This window comes from Mustela erminea, chromosome 5, assembly GCF_009829155.1.
Source record: "Mustela erminea isolate mMusErm1 chromosome 5, mMusErm1.Pri, whole genome shotgun sequence".
NCBI classification, from domain to species: Eukaryota; Metazoa; Chordata; class Mammalia; order Carnivora; family Mustelidae; genus Mustela; species Mustela erminea.
In genome coordinates this window covers 29,430,403-29,447,442 of record NC_045618.1, presented here as the reverse complement: position 1 = coordinate 29,447,442, position 17,040 = coordinate 29,430,403, and the positions used below count along the sequence as shown (strand labels likewise).

General features: G+C 41.5%; 1 protein-coding gene across 3 annotated transcripts in view; it reads left to right on the top strand.

The window, feature by feature from the left end:
* Positions 1 to 10,324: 10,324 nt before the first annotated feature.
* The window catches only part of SCAPER (S-phase cyclin A associated protein in the ER), a 520,882-nt gene continuing 514,166 nt past the window's right edge, over positions 10,325 to 17,040 (top strand). For all 3 annotated transcript variants that reach the window (XM_032342354.1, XM_032342353.1, XM_032342352.1), the window contains exon 1: positions 10,325 to 10,420. The gene's annotated coding sequence lies outside the window, so the exon portion shown is untranslated. The remainder of the gene's footprint in view (positions 10,421 to 17,040) is intronic.

The following is a 17,040-nucleotide window of genomic DNA, read 5'->3' as shown; positions in this document are numbered from 1 at the left end:
ATGAGATTAAATTTAGAGGATTCAATTTAGTATTTGCAGAGAATGGGACAAAATACACCTTGGTTGACTGCTCCAGAATCACTGAACCTCTGAGCAGTTTTCTGCCCAAGAAAATGGCAGTCAAATGACCAACTTGGACCTTCCTCTCTCTGGAGGTGGCAGTAACATACTATCTCCTTTCCCACATACCCCGTGACCTCTGGGGTCAGTGAAGTGGAAGGAAAGTGGAGAAACCAAAGCCCAGAGAGATGAGATCTCTGTGACATTATAGAAAGAGCTTGGACTTTATAGTCAGGTGGCCTTGACTGGATTTGTCTCTTACTAAGTGTCACACTGGAATAAGTTCCTTAGTTTCCCTATCTCGATTTCCTCATATTTAAATTACCTATCTCTTTATCTCTCTCTCTCTTTTTTTTTTTTAAGATTTTATTTATCCTTTTGACAGACAGAGATCACAAATAGGCAAAGAGGCAGGCACAGAGAGAAGAGCACACAGAGAGTGGCCAAATGCCACTATTTGGCATGAGGGCCCCAAATAGTCAGATGGCAGTTTCCTCTCTCTCACAGGAGAGAGCGGGAAGCAGGCTTCCCGCTGAGCAGAGAGCCCGATGCGATGCGGGGCTCCATCCCAGGACCCTGGGATCACGACCTGAGCCAAAGGTAGAAGCTTTAACCCACCGAGCCACCCAGGTGCCCCTAAATTACCTATCTCTTATGGTTGTTCTGAGGACTAAATTAGATAACACAGGTAAAACGCAGGTATATAAAAGTACACAAAAGAATGCAGGTTCCTTTATTAGTTTCCTATGGCTACTATGATAAATTGTGATCATCTCAATGGCCTAAAACACCATATATTTACTCTCACAGTTTTGGAGGTCAGAAGTCTCAATTCAGTTTGGGCTGAAATGAAGGTGTTGGCAGGGCTCCCTCCAGAAGTCCTTTCCCACCTTCTAGATTGTTTGGAGAGAGCTGGAGACATAGCCATTAATGGACATGTTGCCTGGAAGAAGTGAGACAGCATAATGCCCTGATTGTTCCCTCCTCCCACCCTCCAATTCTTTCAGGGCCTCTCACTGGCCAAATCTGTCTGGAAGCCACTTGCCGAGGGATGCCAGAAGATGTAGTTGCCCTAGAGTCAGAGCAGAGCAAGGGAAGATCAGGGAATGGACCAAGAGCAAATAGGCAAGTAAGTGTCAAAATCCACATTGTTTGGTATTCAAAATATTTACCTCCTTTATCACAGTATCATACTTCTTCCTAACAGGATGCAACTATGCTTCACACACATAAAGATGTCCTCATCATCTGCTCAATGGGGGTGAGATAAGTTATCATTGCCATTTTAAAGTCCAAGATCTCTAGGGAATTCAGTTTTTTCCAATAAACCCTGTTTCTTATGGTCTGGTGATGTATGAGCTAATTGGCAAAGTTAAATATCATTGACCTTCTTTGTGCAAAATAGTAAAGGAAGAAGGAGAAAAAAGAAAAAAATGGTTAATATTAATAGGTACATAAGAAAAATATGCATAGCTGTTAGTTACTTCAATAGCTGGTCAGAAGGGCAGACTTGATATCTATTATTTTCTTCTTTCACTACCCATTCCGTGCTTCTGTTGTTCTCTGTCAGTGTTTTGACTGGTTGTGATTTTTTTTACCTGTGCAGTGACTGAAACCTTCATTCCTGAAGGCTCTGAGTCCTACTGCTCTTGCCTTTATTGGTTTTTGCCTTTTTTGGGGTTCTTCCTTTAAACTTCTCTGTTGGGGATGAAAAAAGAGAGGCACCCCAGTGCTTCCCCCCTGGATACCAGATAGGGTCCTCTCTGCCTTCATTGTTAATTGGACTTACCACTCCATCCAGTATTATAACCTCTCCTCTGGCTATCGGTTCATTGGCATGAGGGCCCCAAATAGTCAGATGGCAGTTTCTATTTCTCATTTACTTGGGTTATTATTGGGTACTCATGACAGTTTACCACCCTTGGGACTGTAGCAGATGAGGTAGATGCCTTTTTCCGTATCCCATCCATCCATCTGAGTTCATCTGCAGCTGCAATGGAGAGTTTCCTGCACAATGACAGCTTTTCCCTCTCTCTTGTCTCTTCTGATGGGCTTTCTCTGGCACCCTGCCAAAGCGAAGTAGAGCCCAGAAATGTGAAAGAGTGAATGTCCTATGAGTTGGTGTTGATGAGTATATACCCTGCTTTCCTTCAAAAGGACAATCCTGAAGCTTGTTCCATACTGTTTTTCAGAGGATTCTTGGTGAGATTGAGCTTCAGTTGCCTGCAGCGCTCATCTACTCATTGTCACACATTTATTGGCTTTTCTCCCTTTTCTGACTCACTTTCCTTCCTTCCTCACTTGTCCTTCCTGGGACATTGCCCAGGGATCATTGCCCAGGCAAACTATCTGCACCCAAGATCTGTCTTAGGACCAGAACCCAGACTAAGACAGGAACCAAGACCTCTAAACTAGAAGAGTATGAGGTTATGGAGAAGGAAAAGTAAATTATTGTCAGTGGGTCGTTAGGTTTTTGGAACCTTGGGTATTTTGCCTGTAAGAGAAATAGCACCATCTGTTGGTCACTGGCTCAAAGCATATATTCCGTCCTGTAGGACAGCACTCTCGTCTCACAAAGGTGTTAGCCTACAGGTGGTGCTGTGATTATGAGTTCAGGAAGCCATTCCACCAATCTTCTAGGTCAGTTGTTCCCAGATGATGGGGGTATGTGATAAGATTGGTGGAGTCCAATAATATGAGCCCATTTCTCTTGCTTTTAAATGAGACCCTTGGTGAGAAGCAACTTGTTTAGGATATCGCAACAATGAAATATGGAATCAGGACATTCCATAAGTCCACAGATGGTATTGCTGGCAGAACCATTTTGGATAGGGAAAGAGAAAAAAGAATCTATTTTAATGAAGACAAATCTCTGCCTCCCCGTGATGACAGAGGTCCACAATAATCAACATGACAGCACTGCCTCCAAAGAATCTTTACAGGGCTCAACACTGGCATCTGCTTTTGGCAGGCTGGGCTTTCTGCCTTGGGGAGGAAGTTCATGTTGTTGGGCATACCCTTAACCCTGCTGCTGTGGCTACTAGTACACAGGCCCACTGTACCAGGACTGAGGTGGCTTCATAAAGGAGCTGATTAATATCAATAACACGGTTCATCCATCTGACTATACTGAGAGCCTTCTCTTCAGGAAATTCCTGTTGATGAGTGTTCATGTGAGAAGCAAAAATCCTCATACTATTGACCAGTTTTGAGAGATCCAACTGTATACCTCTTCCATAGATTTCCTTGTTACCAATATTCTGCTATCGTTCTTGCCAAGTCTCTGAGTAACAGGCATAATATTTAGCTACTACCCATGAACCAGAAGAGGTTTGTACTTTGGGCCATGTCTTCTTCAGGCAAAATGAACATCCAGATGTGCTGCCCAATGTTCTCCCCAATGAGAGAGCTGACCTTCACCATTTTCCTTAAGGGTGACTCCTGAATGTGATGGTGACAGTGCCACGGTCCACTACCACCTGATGATAAAATATTGCACAGACCCATCTTTAAACTAGGTCCAAGTTTTTCCCCCTGACAGCTGGTTATAAAGTACTTTTCATGAGGCCTTGGAGTCTGAGCCACCTGCCCATGCAACTTCCTTGTGTCCTGACCTGTTCAAGCGTAATCTTTTCTATACCATTTAACTTTCTATACCATTTTAATTTTTTTTTTTTTTTTTTTTTTTAAAGATTTTATTTATTTATTTGACAGAGAGAAATCACATGCAGGCAGAGAGGCAGGCAGAGAGAGAGGGAAGCAGGCTCCCCGCTGAGCAGAGAGCCCGATGCGGGACTCGATCCCAGGACCCCGAGATCATGACCTGAGCCGAAGGCAGCGGCTTAACCCACTGAGCCACCCAGGCGCCCCACCATTTTAATTTTTAATTGATTTATTGCTGTGTGTGCCCAGTCTTAATGGCAGTTCAAGAATGGCAGCCGAGATCACATCAATCTTGATGTCATCAGGACCCAGTCTCTACCAGTATCCAGTGCTCTTTCAGCAGAAGAGAACATGGCATTGTGTCAAAACCCTGGGATTCTGTGCTTTGGATCTCTTGCTGGCATTTGCCAGAGGGTCCATATAGTATCCTGACTTACCATAGACACTTTAGATCTTTTGAATTATTAGGCTTGAGAGGCAATGTAGCTTGAACAGCAGTTGGACCTGCTGCAGAGTTTTTTGTTTCCTGGGAACACAGGATTTGCAGTAAATGGGTCAGAGAAATATACCCAAATCTGGTATATGTTGCCTCCAAAATCCAAAGAGGTCTATCAAGATTGTGCTTCTTTCTCAGTATTAGGATGTGCCAGGTACAGAAATTTGTCTTTCACTTTAAGGCCAGGATTCTCAACCTAATTTTGACATTTGGGCTTGATAAATCTCGGTTGTGGGGAGCTGTCCTGTGCATTGCAGGATATTTAGCAGCATCTTTGGCTTCTACCCACTAGATGCCCATAGCCACTAGCTCTTTTACCCCTCTTGGGACAACCCAAAACCTCTCTAGGTATTGCCTGCTTAATGTCCCCTTGGGAATAAAATTGCCTCTGGTTGAGAGCTTTTGCAACAATCATTTCACTGAATTTTTATGTCTCTGGCATTCATATGTCATATTGAAAATAGTTGCTGCTTCCTGTTCACTAAGTTAATAGCATGTTGTTATCAATGTAGTAGATCAGAGTGATGTTCTATGGGATGTCCAGATGATCAAGATCCCTGTGGGCTATACCGTGACAACACTTTGAGAGTTGACATGACCCTGAAGTAAGATTGTAAAGGTATATTGCTGACAGGTGAAACTTTGCTGTTTCTCATGATCTTTGCTAATTAATATGAGGGGGAAATGATCTGTCAGATAATAGCTTTTGACATGACCCTGAAGTAAGATTGTAAAGGTATATTGCTGACAGGTGAAACTTTGCTGTTTCTCATGATCTTTGCTAATTAATATGAGGGGGAAATGATCTGTCAGATAATAGCTGCATACTAGATGGCAGGACTGTGTTGATCTATTCTAGCAAAGATGCCATATCTGGCTCAGAAGCTGCAAGTGAATCACCGGGTAGTTCTGTAACTGTCAAATGTAGGAATTAAACAGAGGGGTAATGAGCCCCATTAATCCTGCATCTATTAAATCTTTGATGGTGGCACTAATTCCTACAATTCCCACAGGGATGTGGTATTACATTCAGCGTACTATTTTGTTAGAGAAGGAAAGTTCCAGGGGCCTGTATTTGGCTCTACCTACCACAGTAGCCCTCTCATTATGAGTTAGGGAGCCAGTGCAGAGAATCTGCTGGCTACCAAGTATGTCTAGTCAAAATACGCATTTAGGACCAAGAAATTGCCTCTGCATGTATCTACAGAAGCCATTGAACCCTCTGTGTGATGGACTTGGATATAAATTTAATTTACCATCTGATCACCCAAATCTAAACCTCAATCTATTCTTCTAATCTAAGCTGCCTAATGCTTGTGACATTGTCAACTTATTCTACAGTCCTTGTGATTATCACTACTAATACATGGCAGAGTACAGAAGGTCCCCAAAGATATGCATAAACTCAGAGTCATATCTAATAATCTTTCAAAAATTTGGATATGTCCCTTTCCTCAGTGCACTCTTGTTGTGTTAATCATCACAGGTGGTTTTTTTTTTTTTGGGGGGGGGGGGAAAGGCTTGGAGAAATATTTGTAGTATATAGTTGCGACAACATTACAGTGTCCTTCTTAAGGGGACTCAGTTTCTCCTTCAGTCACTGCTTCCTGGATATGTGGCATAATTGAGATCTGGGAACTAAATGAGAGGCTATGACTTCCTTTTGTGACCACTCAAGTCAGGTTTTCAAGCACTAGATGTATAGTTTTCGCAGTTGTATATATCAAGTAATACTTTAGTAGACTGCCCATCTATTTCATTCCTAGAGACCTTGTCATTGGGTCTCTTCAGGCATCCTTGGTCTAGAGTGGACAGTCATTGCAGTTTTCAAGGACCCTATGTTTCTCTCACTAATGTTTTCTCAGTCCCTTAATGCCCTCTTGTCCCTTCTGGGAAACATAGTCAGGAAAAGGGTGAGCCAGTTACACATAATAGATCCAGTCCAACATTCCCATCACCTTGATGCTTGCACATATTTTATCCTGTGGCTTGATCCCATTGAATAAGACCTTTTACATTCATTTCTCCACGTTGTGTGGTTGAAGTTCTGGCATCTCAGCTTCAATGAAGTCAATCAACCAAGTAAACCGTTAAAGCTGCTTCCAGGTGCTCAACTTAGTACATCAAAATCAGGACCTCAGGTAATGATGCCTGTATTCCAATTTAGCCTGGCTCATCAATATATTCTATCTTTTCTGATGTAGCATTCCTAGAATCTACTCCTATAGAGTTTTCTAGATTACTGGTGATATAAATACAGATGGTATTGCAATTCTTTGAGTGTATAAGTTTTTTTATTTTGTCCCTAGAATAAACCTTACAATTCTGTCCTGGGTTCCTGGGTTTGATTATGGAAGTGGGTTTGGAGTTAAGGAAGGGTGATGCAAGGAATTTGGAGAGAAAAGACATCCATTTCTTTGCATGGCAACTGTTGTTTACAGGATCTTTAAAAAAGGGAAAGTCAGTTTCTTAAGATGGGAGATAGATCTGTGGTAGGATACTACTATTTTATATTTTTATTTCATGTAATTTCTTTACATGGATTAAATATAGTCTATGTGAAGTGCTTTAGCATAATAACTGCTACATAGTATGAGCTCAATAAGAGCTAACTATCTCTAGTATATTATTACAGCATAATGATTCAAAGAGGGGCTTTGGAGTCAAACAGACCTGGGTTCAAATTCTAGCTCTACTTGGAGCACCTGAGTGACTCAGTTGGCTAGGGGACCAATTCTTGATTTCAGCTCAGGTCATGATCTCAGGATCATGATATCAAGACCTGCATTGAGCCTGGTGGTGATGAGCCCTGCAATGAACCCTACATCAGGCTCCTTGCTCAGCGTGAAGTGTGTTAGAGACTCCCTCCCTCTTCTCTCCCACAACTCATGTATGTGTTCTCTCTCACTCTCTCTCAAATAAAAAAAAATAAAATAGATCTCCAAATCCTAGCTCTACCCACTTCTAGCTGTCTGCCTCCGGAAAAGTAAATCTAGGGTCTTTGTTGATTTGTAAAATGGTAGAAATTACCTAATTCTCAGGGTTGTTTTCAGATGAAAAGAGATTCTCTCTATATATAGTTTGCACATAGGAAATGCTTAGGCAGAGAAAGCTATTATTATTCCAGTAAGAAGGAACAACTTGAGCAAAGGCTCAGATAGGGAGGGAAAGAGAGAGAAAGAAGTGAATTTCAGGTCTCAATGTATTTTATTTTGTCTGGAACATAGAGTGGTTGAGGAAATGACCTGGAAATGAGGCCTGATTTGGGCCTTGTGGGCCATGTCAAGGAGCCTGGAGAGACAGTAGAGCAAGTCATGCAGCACATGGGACAAGTAGTACAGGCTAGGCTAGGGTGCAATAACAAATGTTCCAAGCAACTGAGTGGCTTATGAAAACAAATATTATATGTCTATTGGGGAATCATGCAATTACATAACCTGGTTTTGTTCCATGTCACCTTCACTTTGGAACCCAAGTTGATGGAACAACTTTTCTCTGAAATAAATTGCTGCCAGACAGAAAAGAGATATGGTAAACCCACAAGCTGGCTCTTTAAACTTCTGCTTGGAATTGACCCTTCTGCTCATATTTTATTGGCCAGAGCAAGTCACATGGTCAAGTCTGCCATCACTGGGCCTGAGGAAGGGCATCAGAATATTTGGCAGAACAATAATAGAAACAGATTTTGTGGCAAAAGTTAATGAGTGGTAACCCAATTTAAAAATGGGCAAAGTAGGGGCGCCTGGGTGGCTCAGTGGGTTAAGCCGCTGCCTTCGGCTCAGGTCATCATCTCAGGATCCTGGGATCGAGTCCCACATCGGGCTCTCTGCTCAGCAGGGAGCTTGCTTCTCTCTCTCTCTCTGCCTGCCTCTCTGTCTACTTGTGATCTCTCTCTGTCAAATAAATAAATAAAATCTTTAAAAAAAAATGGGCAAAGTATGTGAAGAGATGTTTCTCCAGAGACATACACAAATGGTCAATAAGCACATGAATAGCTATTGAACGTCATTAGTTATTAAGAAAAATCTAAATCACAACCATTGTTGATACCCACTAGGATGGCTGTAATCCTAAAGACAGACAATACAAAGGCTGGAAAAGATGTGGAGAAATTAGAGCCATTATTAACTTCTAGCAAGAATGTAAAATGGTACAGCTGGTTTTGTAAGTAGTCTGGCAATTTTTCAAAAAGTTAATCGCAGCTACCCTATGACCCAGCAATTCCACTACTAGGTATATACCCAAGAGAAATGAAACCATATGTCCACTCAAAAAGTCATACACAAATGTTCATAGCAACATTATTCATAACAAGGAAAAAGTCGAGATCATCTAAATGTCCTTCAGGTGATGAATGCATAAATCCAATGTGGTATGTCCATAAATTGAAATATTATTTGATCACAAAAAAGGATTGGAGTATTGATACATGCTACAGTGTGGTTGTACCTTGAAACATTATGCTGAGTGAAAGGGGTCAGTCACAAAATATTGCATGATTCCCTTTACATGAAATGTAAAGGAATTGAAGGAAAATGGGCCACTACTAAGGAGTATGAGGTTTCTTTTTGGGATGATGAAAATATTCTAAAATTGATTATAACGATGGTTGCATAATTCTGCAAATGTATTAAAAACCACTGAACCCTTTAAGTGTGTGAATTGTATGGTATGTAAGTTATATTTCACAAGGCTGTTTTACATCATATATAAGGAAGATAATGAGTGGTTTTTATTTTTGTCTTGTTGGTTTTGAGAGGGTCAAGTGGAGGCAACCAGGCAACCATGTGGATCTGGAGCTCAGGAGCAGAAATCAGGCCTGGAGGTATATACTGGGAAATATAAAGCACAAAAATGCTAACTGAAATTATGGGAAAAGCAATCACCTAGAAAAAGTGTGTCCAGTGGGAAAAGAGAGGGCTTGCACCTATCCCTGAGTGATACCAACACTTAAAAGATGGAAGAAAGGAGACTTCAAAAGAGATGAAGAAGGGGTAGGTAGAGATGGAAAAGTGAGATCAAGAGAGTAAAGACGAAAGACAAGGAAATAGTGTTTCCAGAAGTAAGGAGTGTCAACTATTGCAGAGAAATTAATTTAGGTCATGATGAATACGTTCATAGCACCTGCAGTTAGGAGATACCTAGTGACTTTGGAAAGAATGGTTTCCATATGGCGGTAGGGCAGTAACACGAGTTACTACTGTACATGAATTGTAGTTGAGGAAGTAGAGACATTGTTTGGATGACTGGAGAAGTGTAGCGGGAACAGGCAGATCTGTAAAGAGGAGGAAAAAACCAGGTTGAAGTGGGGTTTGGTGGGTTGGGTAGGAGATTTCAAGATCAGAGAGGTTATTTAAATACTATGGGAATTAAAAGAGAGGAGAAAAGGAATAGTTGAAATGAGGAATAAAGCCCCAACCATCTTTTATGAAATTGCATTATGTTCCCTGATGCATCTTATCCTACCGTAAGCTTATAGTCTTAATTGTGAGGTAGATTCAACTGGATTCCACGACTTCTGGATATTGTGGGTAGCAAGGGATAGGGAAAGGTTGAGTCCGAGCATCCCGGGTGGATGAAAAGTGATGTGTAATACTCATTTGACAATTATGGTCTGCCTTGAGTCTCTTTTCTGTTTGTTCAGAACTGTGATTTAAACACCGTTCGTATGTTTACTTTGTCTTTGAAGTAGAGAAAACGCACTTGTTGGGTCTTTGTATTCTGAGCCTTTCACGGCTGGCGTACAAGGGACGAATAAAGCTTCACGGCGGAGGGTAAGCTGTGCTCAAAGCCTTTTCCCAAGTACAGATTTTTGTGAGTCGGCCCTCTAGGTCCTCAATCTCTGGGACTAACTGGCGGTAAAACGGGCGGAAGAAAGGGACTGAATCAAAGATTCTGGCTAAAAGCAGCGATGCGAGTGCAGCCCACCGAGGGGAATACATCCCGGGAAGCAGCGGCGCCGGGACGAGGAAATCTAACACCCGCCCAGTCTCCCGCCTCCCAGCCGGACGGCGCGAACCCGGCTGCGCCTGCGCGCGGGCGGCCGCGGCGAGAGGCGCGGAGCCTCGCGGCCGTGGCTGGAAGTCACGTGGTACACCGGGCAGCCGCCCCGCCCCGCCCCTCCGCTACTGCCCCTCCCCGCCCCGCCCCTTTCCCGGCGGGACGCTCGGAGCCGCCCCGAACTGCGCAGGGCGGCCGGGGGTGAGTGTCCGCGAGGGGCGCGCGAAGCGCAGACCGGGGAGGGTCTGGGCTGGGGCGCTGGTCGGCAGAATGCGTTGCGGGGTCCAAGGGACAAAATGGCGGCGACTACACCCCTTCACCCTTTTCCCTTACCTGGGAGTGCGGGCAGAGAGGGACAGTGATCGGTGCTGGGGGAGGGGAGCCGCGGCTGCCAAAGAGGGCCGGGGGTTCCCCTCAGTAGGCCCGGGGGGCGACGGTGGGCAGGCTCTCGGCCTGCCCAGTGGGTTCAGCTGGGGTGTGAGGGACGTGGTACCCTGTGCACCCCACGGGCCGGGGGGTGGGCAGGGGACTGCTCACCCCTTCTCGGGGTGCGCGGCCGCGCGCTTGTCGAGGCATCTGGAATGTCCAAACTGCAAGGGGCTCCTGGAGGGGACTCCCACAGGCCCTTCATCTGACAGGTGATCGCCATCATCATCTCATTCTCTGCAGGATTTACCACGCTTTCCCTGCTCGATGATTTGGGTCTTAGTTCTGCCAGGGAGGCAGGGCGGGAATGGGCTCTCCGTCTTAACGAGAGCCTAGAGGGGCCTAGAGGGGTGAAGAGTTGAACCAGTGCCTCGCACCTGGGAGTAATAGGACCCAGCCTTCTGCCTCTGTTAGTGCTCCTTTCCCACCACTTCCTTCGCGCCTTCCCCCCCGCTCCCCCGCCAGTGAGTGACGGGATTTTTAGAAAGCAGACAGAAAACTGATTCTCTGAGCACCTGCTGCTGTCAAGTGGCTCTCCCTGAGATGGGGCTGCCTGCCTGAGAGCAGCTTCCTGTTGCTGGTGGACTGTATCCCTCATTTTGTTTGTGCCAAGATATTTTCCATGAACTTATTCATTATAGTCACTTGACGAACAGATAGCAATTCTGTATTATAATTCGTTGCAGTTTACACATTGATTTCACCAACATTAACTATTTCATTCTCATAAGAATGGGGAAACTGAGGTTCCAGAGACAGGTGCCCCAGGGTCACCTGCTGGTAATGGTTGATCTGGGATGATGCTTTCAGACCTAGGGTTGGTAATCCGACCATTATCCCGCTCTGATTTATATTGGTGTTCCGGCCCTTTTATTTTTTTCTAACTATGACTTTTCCTCAAAATGTGTTGGATGCAGATTGATTTATGCCACATATGGAAATGATCCGAATAATATCCACTAAGGAATTAATATTTTATTTTTAGTTCGAGATTTTCTTTAAATTCAAGTTAGTTCACATATAGTGTAGTATTAGTTTCAGGGGTAGAATTTAGTAATTCATCAGTTTCATATAACACCCAGTGCTCATTACCTCAAGTGTCCTCCCAGTGCCCATCACCCAGTTTCCCCATCCCTCCACCCACCCACACACCCTCCAGTAACCCTCAGTTTCTTCCTTAAAGAATCTTTTATGTTTGCTTTCCTCTCTATCGTATTTTGTTTTTCCTTCCCTTCCCCTATGTTCGTCTGTTTTGCTTCTTAAATCCCACATATGAGTGAAATCTTACGGTATTTGTCTTGGACTGATTTATTTTGCTTAGTGTAATACACTTCAGTTCCATCCATGTCGTTGCAAATGGCAAGATTTCATTTTTAAGGTATTAATATTTTAATTATTCAGAGTCCATTTTTAATATTATTTGGGAAGTTTCTTTGTGGGAGGAAGTGTGATAATGATGGTATTGAAGGCAAATTGGTAAGAGTTTGAATCCGAGCCTCACTACTTTGGAAGATTACTAAATTTTTCTGAGTCTTGATTTCCTCATCTGTAAAATAGAGATAATATCGTTCACCTCATATGTTTGTTGATAGCAAGTAAATGAGGTGTCTGTGAAGAATTAAGAACTGCTCCTCCCCCAAAGTCTTCTCTCAACAAATGCTTGCTTTTTCTTTCTCCCCTCTCCCTTGTGCTGTACTTTTTTTTTTTCTCTATAGTTAACCACTTTTGGTCAGTCTGCCTTGTGGATTATGCATGGAAGCATAATCAATGTTACTATATAAATCGATTTATAAATTATTTTGGTGACTAGGATTCAAAGGATTAGTGTTTTAAACATAGGCTTTAAAAATGTCCTTAGGGCTTCATAGATACTTAATAATCATCAAAAGTTTGATTTGATATTAATGTTATTAATACCTTCACTTAACCACTTTCAGGAATGTTTTAAAGATAAGATGGAAGGGGCTTGAGATTCTGTCTTAAAGGAGAAAAAAAATTATTTGGGAATCACATTGTGAACATTCTTTAAATTTTTAGAAAGTTGTGGTGGTATTTAGTGGGAAGTTAAACAGAATTCTCTCTAATGGTGCAATCTGATATCCATTGTGAAATTGGCATTTCTGAAATTGTAGAAGTGATAACTGTAAATGGCTTGAATAACTCAGTAATTAATAAATATCTGTTTACAGTTTTGTGCTTGGATGATAACCTTTTTCACAAATATGTTTGGCTTCGACAGTACATCTTATGTGGTATAAATAGCAAAAAGACCTGCAGTTCACTGGTGGAGCCACCTTAAAAAAAATTTTTTTTTTTCAGAGGTTCTTATTTTTATTTCAAAGATCTTACTCCACCTTAAAAAATTTTTAAGAGGAAATGATATATAGAAAGACTTTATTTACTCTGGACATGAAACACTAAAGATTTTATGAAGATTTGCTAAAATAATGACTACTTTTTATTTTATTTTAATTTATTTATTTAAAAGATTTTTATTTATTTATTTATTTGAGAGAGAGAATGAGAGAGGGAGAGAGAGCATGAGAAGGGGAGTATCAAGGGAGAAGCAGACTCCCTGCTGAGCAGAGAGCCGAAAGTGGGACTCGATCCTAGGACCCAGAATCATGACCTGAGCCGAAGGCAGTCGCTTAACAGACTAGCCACCCAGGTGTCCTAATGACTACTTTTAAATAATTTCTTTCTTTCTTTCTTTTTTTTTTTTTTTAAAGATTATTTATTTATTTATTTATTTGACAGAGAGAGAGAACAAGTAGGCAGAGAGGCAGGCAGAGAGAGAGAGAGGAGGAAGCAGGCTCCCCGCCGAGCAGAGAGCCCGACGCGGGACTCGATCCCAGGACCCTGAGACCAGGACCCGAGCCGAAGGCAGCGGCCCAACCCACTGAGCCACCCAGGCGCCCCTTAAATAATTTCTTAAAGTAGTAAGTGATGTAGGAAAGACATTAGGATTCAAAGCCAACAGCCAAGAAAGATTTCTTGAGATGTCTCTGGGGGCAAAAATTTGGTTTTAGTATAGTGTGGGACAGGACCCATGGGCAGAAAGAGCTGCACTGGGGTCATGAGGAGTGGCCCATTATATACTTTAAAGCTGGGGGTTGGGGTTAGGGATAGTGCAATTCTCTAAGGAATTTTGGAAGCAAGTTTTCCAGGACCTTGAGGGGGCTAGCTATTGTTGGGAAAAAGTCCTTTATTATTGTTTAGTAAAACCCTAGTCAGGAGACCCTTCAGATGTATATTGGTCGGTCATATGCTTGGGAGATGATTGCCAACGTGTATCTTGAGGAGTTGAGATAAAGGAAGTTTCCAAATAAATTTCTATATGTTAAAGTAGACTTACAGGAACCTGGAGGGTCATGTTAAGACTGCCTTTTGCCTTAGCAAAGTAGTAACATCAAGGCAGCTGAGTCCCTAGAGGAATGTCACTCTGCCTGTTTTAAGGACTTGTCAGTGGGCTTTGGGTTGTAAGGAAATTTAATTTTTCTTTTGCCTTTTTCCCCCCATATCAATAAATTCATTATGTATTTTGAAAACGTAGATTAGAATAGTAGAATTAATTGCTATGTATCAGTCTCTATATTTCAGTAATTATGTACACATGGACAGTCTTATCTTATAAAAGCTAACACCCCTTCATTGTTTTGAAGCAAATCTCAGACATATTTGATTTTTAAAGATTTCAGTTTGTGTTAGGCTTGTTTAATATAGTACTGCAAAAGAAAAGTAGTTTGGTATTTTCAAAGAGGCATGCCAGGTTCATGGGAGAAGATAAATGCCTCCTGGTTGATTCATTCATGGTAGTATATATGGGAGTGTGAAAATTGAAAAATTCATTAAACAGTTTGGAATTATAAAATGTCTGTGGTGTTCTTCAGAGTACTTATTTTACCATAATACATTTATTTTCCACTCAGCAAAGATGTGAATAATTACTGATAGTTTTGGGCATAGTTTTTGACAATTGTTTAAGTACCAGACTCAGGGAAATATTCAGATTTTCTTCAATTTCAGAAAATGCCAGAACATTGAGTGATAGATTTTGTGAACATTGTATATTGCCAAATCCAGTTTTTCTAGAATTTACTGGCAAACATGAGAACAATTCATAGATGTACTGTCCTGGCTTCTATTAGATGTGCCTGTATTTTTTAGTTACTAGCAGGCTTCTACTATTTTGGGCCTGCCATTTACTTTTTGCCTTTTCAGGACCTGTGTACCTAAACTCAGGTAAAGAAGAGAGGCAGGCCTTTCCTGGCATTGGAACCAATCTGCCCATTGCCAGTTGTAGCACTCTCAGGTGTCTCCACAGACTTCATGGGACCGTAGGGCAGGCTAGGACAAGTGAGACTTCAGTTTATCACTGGCTCCAGATTGTTCCGAAATCTCTGGCCCAATCAATCCTGGTGTCTGTTCCCTGTTTACTGACTTGTTTTGTTTTTGTTGTTGTTATGTGTTCTATTTTCTGTTTGCCCATTGTTTTGCTGTAGCCTAGAATTTCTTCTTAAGATTAATTTATTTGAATAACATTGCCAATATTTGCCATATCCATCTTTTATATAAACTGTTTGTTTATGGTAGCATTATAAATTTTCTTTTAAAATATAAGTAAAAGTTTTATTTAGAGAAAAATATTATGAAATATGAAATATTTATTACTTTCAAATATGAAAGTAATAACTGAATGCATAACATTTTGGAAGTTCTGGATTAGGTATTAAGTTTTTTTTTTTTTTTTGAGTAGCTTTATTGAGATATATTTCACATACCATAAAATTTAGCCACTAACTTGTATACTTCAGTGGTTTTTAGTGTATTCACAGATTTGTGTAACCATCACCACAATTAACTTTAGAACATTTTCAAAACCCCAATATAAAACCTCATAACAGCCATTCCCCGTTCCTGACCTCCCTTGCTTCTCCATCCTATTTCCTTCACCAGCCCTAGGTAACCACTTATCTACTTTTTTTTTCCTCTGTGGATTGCCTATTCTGGCATTTCATATTAATAGAATCATATAATATGTGGTCTTCTGTGCCTGGCTTCTTCATTTAGCATAGTGTTTTCCATATTCAAGTTGTAGCATGTATCAGCACTACCTTTTCTTTTAATACTTTTAATGTTTTAGGGCAGTTTTAGGGTCACAGAGAAGTGGAGAGGAAAGTACATATCCTTCCTGCCTCCACTTATGCATAGCTCCCCCTGCCCTTTTTAAAAGAGTTTATTTATTTACTTATTTGACAGAGATCACAAGTAGGCAAAAAGGCAGGCAGAGAGAGACTCCCCGCCAAGGAGAGAGCCTGATATGGGGCCTGATCCAAGAACCCTGAGATCGTGACCTGAGCCGAAGGCAGAGGCTTAACCCACTGAGGCACTCAGGTGCCCCCATAGTTTCCCCTTTTATCAACATCCCCTACCAGAGTGGTACTTTTGTTACAATTCATTTAACTTACATTGACAAGCGCCTATCGCACCAAAGTCTGTAGTTTACATTTGTATTTACTCTTGGTGTTGTATTTATGGGTTTGGACAAATGTGTAATGACATGTATTTTGTCCACCATTATAGTATCATAAAGAATACTTTCACTGCCTGAAAATTCTTTGTGTTCTATTTACCCCGCCTTCTTCGTGACCACTAAAACACTTGATCTTTTCCCTGTCTCCATACTTTTGACTTTTTCAGAAACTTCATGTCTTTTATGGCTGAACGATATTTTATTGTGTGGGTATACCATATTCTGTTTATCCATTAGTTGATGGACATTTGGATTGCTTCACTTTTTGAGTATTATGAATAATGCTGCTATAAACATTTGTAAGTTTTTCTGTGGATATGTTTTCATTTCTCTTGGGTGTATACTTAGGAGTGGAATTGCTGGGTCATATGGTAACTCTGTTTAACTTTTTGAGGAACTGCCAGATTATTTACAAAACCAGCTACAGCATATTACATTCCCCAGAAGCTGTGTATGTTGCCTCTAGTTTTTCCACATCCTCTCCAATACTTGTTATTGTTTGTCTTTTGGATTATAGCCATCCTAATGGGTGTAAAGTTGTATCTTATTGCGGTTGTGCTTTGTATATCTGTAATGACTAATGATGTTCAACATCTTCTCGTGTTCTTACTAGCTATTTGTATATCTATTTTGGAAAAATGAGGACATAGCCTTTTTAACCTCTTCATCTTTATAGATGAGAATACTGATACTCAAAGAGATTAAATGACTTCTCAAAGTCACATAGCCAGTGATTTGGTTGATTCCAATGTCTTATATACTACTCTTTGCACTATTTCATGCTTTAAGTAAAGAATACAGCTGAAATGGTCTGGAAATTCAGATGTAGAAGATCTCTGTCAGCTGGGGATGTCAGAATAGG